General features: G+C 48.9%; 1 non-coding gene across 1 annotated transcript; it reads left to right on the forward strand.

Annotated features, from left to right (window-relative positions):
- Positions 1–5,433: 5,433 nt before the first annotated feature.
- TRNAE-UUC (transfer RNA glutamic acid (anticodon UUC)) lies at positions 5,434–5,506 on the forward strand. The gene has a single exon. It is a non-coding gene; the product is annotated as a tRNA-Glu (tRNA).
- Positions 5,507–5,893: the final 387 nt, after the last annotated feature.

Consider the following 5,893-nt stretch of genomic DNA (forward strand, 5'->3'; position numbering starts at 1 on the left):
ACAGGGCCACCTCGCCCCTCGGGGACTTCTCCGTGAAGTGAAAGGGCTGGAGACTCGGGAGCCAGAGGCCTCGGTAGGAATCCCACTCCTGGCTTGTTAGGACAGTGACCTTGGGGAGTTCCACTGACCTCTCTGCTTTTGGTTTCCTCATCCCTAAACCAGTGCAGCTAGTCCTGTCTTCAGAGCATCAGTATAAAGATACCTGAGACCAGGTGTGTGAAGGGCCCAGAGCAGGGCCTCGGTGTCCCGTTTTCCACGCATGCTCAGCTGAGTCCTCTCTCACAGTCAGCTGCTGCTCTTCACTGTGGACGGCCCTCCCCCAGCCTCAAGAGCCATCCTGGAAATGACAGGCAGAACCGGACCAGGCCCCAAAGGTTCTCTAGTCCCCTCTCCGCTTTTGTGAGGAAGTGAAGCCGAGGCCTGAAGCTGATGGCTGAGTCAGGAGTGGGAGTGTCCACCCAGTGCTCCTGACCACCGGCCCTCTTAGGTTTATGGAAATACTGTCTGTCAGCTCCCTACCCAGCTCCATAATCCTCCCCTTGGCTTCCCTTAGCCCAGTTCCATTCTGAACCCTTGGTAAAAATCATCTGAAGAGAGACTTCCCTGGTGGTCCAGAGGTTGAGAATCTGCCTTGCAGGGCGTGCAGGGTACGCAGTTCCCCTGGTCAGGGAACCAAGATCCCACATGCTGTGGGGCTACTGAGCCACCAGGGAGCCTGCATAAGGCGACCAAGATCCCACGTGCTGCAACTAAGACCCAACGCAGACAAATAAATGAAAATTAAAAATATGTTTTAAAAAATCACCTAAAGATGTCCCCTCACAGCCTCCCACTAAGCTCTTCCCTCATCCTCTTTTGCTGACTCCCACATTTAACACTTTCTTTCACCCGCCCTGTCTGGCCCGTGTTTGTGGGACAAAAAACAAAGCTCATTCTTCTCAGCTGAACCCATTCCCATTCCCAGCTCCCTCTGGAGGTTGGGCCCTTCAATCTTCCGGCAGAGACCCTGTGCTTCTCTCCTGCCCTCTGGTTCCCTAAGGCAGCTCATGTGGACAGAGTCAGCCACATTCTCCTTCCACCCACACAGATCCCTCCCTGTCTGAGGACGAAACTCTACACGGATGTCCTGCCAGCAGCATACTCAGGAGGCCTCAGAGAGAACTATCTTGGCCCCGAAGATACCTCTCGGCTCTCAGGTTCCCTGACTCCTGCCCAAGCCCCAGTGCCTGGCAGATCTGTCCTCTGCCAACCTCCAGGCATCTCCAGTCGAGCTGTGCAGAGCCCAGAGGGTTGGCTGAACGTGTCAGGGCTTTTTCCCCAGATGTCCTCAGGGTTACAGAAAAGAATATGGTCCCAACCCCTCGAGGTTTAATACATTTGTGTTGTGGAGACACAGGAGCAAGTGTAAAGGGCACTTGAAGAACTAAATACTGGAAAGTAAGATGTTCTCTGAGAATTAAACCGTATCAATGCAAGATGAATCAGAACAGATCTGCAGAGCCACATGAAGGAACCGTTTCCACATCTGACAAATCAGAATGGAGATATAATACAAAGAAACAGTAAAGATCGTGCCCATCAGAAAGTGGAGAGAGTGGCCACCAGTGGAAGCCCAGAAAAGGGAGAGCCACAGAGGCAGAGGCTGGCAGTGCCCATCTGATTGGGAAGACAGTGCCCTCCAGGTGGTTGGCATAACTGACCTTACCCACACCTCTTTGGATTAGGAAGCTTCATCCATGCTAAGATGCCAGAGGAATGGCAGAAAGCTGGGAGTGGGGAAAGGGAGTGGACCAGAGTCACTGGTAAAGCCAGGCTGTGAGCTCCGTGAGGACAGGCTCCTCAGAGTCACTGGCTAAAGCCAGGCTGTGAGCTCCGTGAGGACAGGCTCCTCGTGAGTGTTTCCTGAGCGAATGCTGTAGGATAAGGACTACACCAGAGAAGGTGAGGCCTGAGCCAGGCCTTCAGAGATGGGAAAGGACTTTAGTGGATGAGGGACAGGAAAACATGTTCCAGAATGGGTGCTTTGCCTGGAAAATGAAAGCTTGATGGAATAGCTCGATGCGTGCAGACGTAGGCTGGCAAACAGCACGCCCTAGGGTAAGGGCCAGCTTGTGAGATGAGAAACTTGTGGGAGCTGTCAAGTTTCTCAGAAGGAAAGACACAGGAGGAATGCAGTGTCTCAGAATCATCCTGGCTGGGCGGCTGACAGATGCCGGGGGAGGAAAGGAGCTGTGGGGTCCAGAAATGGGCCAGGCAGGCAGCTAGGAGGCCTTGAAATAACTCCGGTCAGGATCATGGGACTGTCTGTCACAGCGGGCACCGGAAATGAAGTTGGGAAAGACAAGCAGAGATATGCACAAAAATAATTCCTGTGCTATCCTTTGTATTTGGGGCGGCAGTCGGGGAGGGGGTGTGAGGAAAAAAACCCAAACATCCATGAGTAGGAAAATGGATAGGGAGACAGCTGTGTGTTCATGCAATAGAAAACTGCAGCAGGGAAAATGAGCAGAAAGTTCTCCAAGTCTTGATGTCAAGAAACCTTGGAAAGAGAGGAAGGAAGGAGGAGAAGAAGGGAAAAACAAGTTTCAGAAGGATCTAACCCATGCTGTCCAGTGTGGTAGCCATGAGCTACATGGGGCTATGTAAGCGTAAATTAATTAAAATTTAAATACAATTCCTACACCAACCACATTTTATTTTTTTATTTTTTTTCTATAAAAAATTTATTCAATTTTAATTAAAAAAAAATTATACATGTGTTCCCCATCCTGAACCCTCCTCCCTCCTCCCTCCCCATACCATCCCTCTGGGTCGTCCCACATTTTAAGTGCTTGAAAACCACATGCAGTTAGTGGCTACCATCTGTGATGGCACAGATAAAGAGCACTGCCACCATCAGAGAGAGTTCCTTTGGACAGCGCTAACGTTTTCAAAGACAGAAAACAATGTATGTTGTGCCTGGATAAGGAATGTGTAGTCAAAGTACAGTGGAGATCATGCAAATGTCAGAGAGCAAAATCTTACAGCGGGATGTCTGGGAAGGGACGTGTTCAGGATCAGAGAAGGCGCACTAGGGGCTTCCATGTTTTACCTCCGAAGCCAGTGGCTAAATGAGCGCTTGATATATTATCATCTATACTTTTATATGCCTTAAGTATTTCGTAGTAAAAACAGTATTAAAAGGTAGACTGGACCTGAAGGACAGTGTGATGGAGACTGAGGACAGGTCAGGTAGGAGAACTAAATGACTTGAATTTCTCACCTGAGAGGTGTCATAAAGCAGTAGGGAGCACTGGCTGTGGGGGCATCTGACTGTCCTCAGCCTGGTACACACGGTCCCCATGTGTACTATTCAGCCGCTCCCTTACTGCCATCACCACCCTCCATCCTCACAGATACTCTTCTTGGTCTTCGTTGCCACGGTTACCTCCAGACAGCTATGAAGGGGTCAGGCACAAGCACCTGCAGAGGCTGACCCCCTGCCGGTCACACACACACCTCCAAGTGGCCCCCCTGCTGGCCCAGACTTAGCCCCCACCATCCTCACCATACACCCGTTCCCACAGGCTCCTCCACCCAGCTCCAAAACCAAGCCCAGCCCACACTGGCAAAAGGGCCACTCACGTCCCATTAAGAGTCCAGCAAGGCCTGGGACAGCTGTGCTCCGTCAGGAATTTGTCTGCAGCAAGAAGCCAGCGACCCAGGGGAGGTCTGGGCCAGGCGCCCAGCTCTGCTAAGGTCAAGAGGCTCCTGGATGCAGGCTGTGGGCACTGGCCAAGTTTGGCATTTCAGGGGAGGGAGGGAGCCTCTGACCCCATGGCTGGGCACTGGGACCTGGGCATGATTCGGGGCTGCCTCCTCTTCAGAGCAGTTTGCTGTGGCCTCGACTGTGGGGGTGATGCCTTCTCCTCGGAGCCCCTCAGTCCCTGTTCCCAGAGCCAAGAAACCCTAGACCAAGACACTAGTTAGCAGATCCCATTCTGTGCCATCAAGGCACCTGGGCACCTCCTGCCTCTTTCTACTGATTCACAACAGCTACCATTTTTCAAGTGCTACATATGTGACATTAATTTTATTGAATCACCCCTGCAAGTCTCTGAAGAAGGTGGTATTATCCCATTTTACATATGAACAAAGTGAGGTTTGAGGGGGTAAGTGATTTGCCCAGCTAGTGAATGACACTCATGCTTAGAACCTGGAAGCATCTGACCTGCTTTCACCGCTGAACTCTCTAGACCCCCTTTTCATCATCTCCCTTCCTCTGGCACTCACCCTGCCTCCCGTCTGTCTCTTCCTCCCCAGCCTTTCTCTGTACCTCTGTCTGTGTGATCCCCTCCTCTGTTCCTATCTCCTTGCCCCATCACTTCCATCTCCCCTACTTCCTCTCCTTCCCTGACCCAGAAACACAAAGATAATTCACTGTACAGTGAATTGCTGTACCATCAAGTGGCTGGGGACTGCAAAAGCCAGGACTTTCAGAGTGATTTGGATTCCGTGCCAGTGACCTTTTGTTTCATGAGAACACAGAATGTGGCACCCAGCAACCTGGCCCAAGTCGGCTATGTCTATGCTAATAAAAGAGCAAGCTGAGCTACAATGATGAGAATGAGAACTAAAAAAACAATACCCACAATATAAGAAAAAACCTTGCACCCAAAGGGAAGTGATTCACCTGATGTATAACCTTGAGAACTGGTTAACTGACATCACAGCTACTCTATGATGTAGCTGGAAAATAATTTCGCAGTTTTTATTTTCCAAACACTGCAAAGTGGTCATTAGGAAGATAGGACCAAATTACAGAAACTATTTATGATAACTTCCAAGGGGGGGAAAAAAAAGAATCCAACATTGTACATGTGCTATTGCTTCATTCAGTTCAGTTCAGTCGCTCAGTCGTGTCCGACTCTTTGTGACCCCATGGACTGCAGCATGCCAAGATTCCCTGTCCAACAGCAACTCCTGGAGCTTGCTAAAACTCATGTCTATCGAGTTGGTGATGCCATGCAACCATCTCATCCTCTGTCGTCCCCGTCTTCTCCTGCCTTCACTCTTTCCCAGCATCAGGGTCTTTTCAAATGAGTCAGTTCTTCACATCAGGTGGCCAAGGTATTGGAGTTTCAGCTTCAGCATGAGTCCTTCCAATGAATATTCAGGACTGATTTCCTTTAGGATTGACTGGTTGGATCTCCTTACAGTCCCAGAAACTCTTAAGAGTCTTCTTCAACACCACAGTTCAAAAGCATCAATTGCTTCATTAAGGAAAGAAGAAGGAAAGATACTGGGACTGTGCTTCTCAAACCCAGTTTGAGAAGGTGAAGGACCTGTTTGTGTTTGTAAAATTTCCAGTCCATCACAAATCAGTAGTTTTGTAAAGTGCCATAAAAATAAATAATAAACATATATCTATTAAAGCACTAGCATCCAGGGAATTCCCTGGTGGTCCAGTGGTGAGAACTCGGCACTTTCACTGCCGAGGGCACAGGTTCAACCCCTGGTCAGGGAACTAAGATCCCATAAGCCACATGACCAAAAAATACATACAGTAAGTAAATAAAAAAGATAAAAAAGGACTAGTGCCTAAAATATACTTTAAAAAAAAACTTGCAAAACTTAACAGTAAAAAAAAAAAAAAATCCAATTTGAAATGAGTAAGATGTGAACAGACACTTCACCAAAGAGGATGGCAAATACCCACATGAAGAGACATTCACTACCATCATCCACCAAGAAATGCAAAGTGAGATCACAATGAGCTCTCACAGCACACAGATTAGAATGGGGCCCATCAGTTTCCTACGGCTGCAAAACAAATTACCACAAACTTGGCAGCTTAGAACAGCAGAGATTTATTCTCTCACAGCTCTTTAGACCAGAAATCAACACATCAAGG

The sequence above is a fragment of the Bos taurus genome, chromosome 23 (assembly GCF_002263795.3).
Source record: "Bos taurus isolate L1 Dominette 01449 registration number 42190680 breed Hereford chromosome 23, ARS-UCD2.0, whole genome shotgun sequence".
NCBI classification, from domain to species: domain Eukaryota; kingdom Metazoa; phylum Chordata; class Mammalia; order Artiodactyla; family Bovidae; genus Bos; species Bos taurus.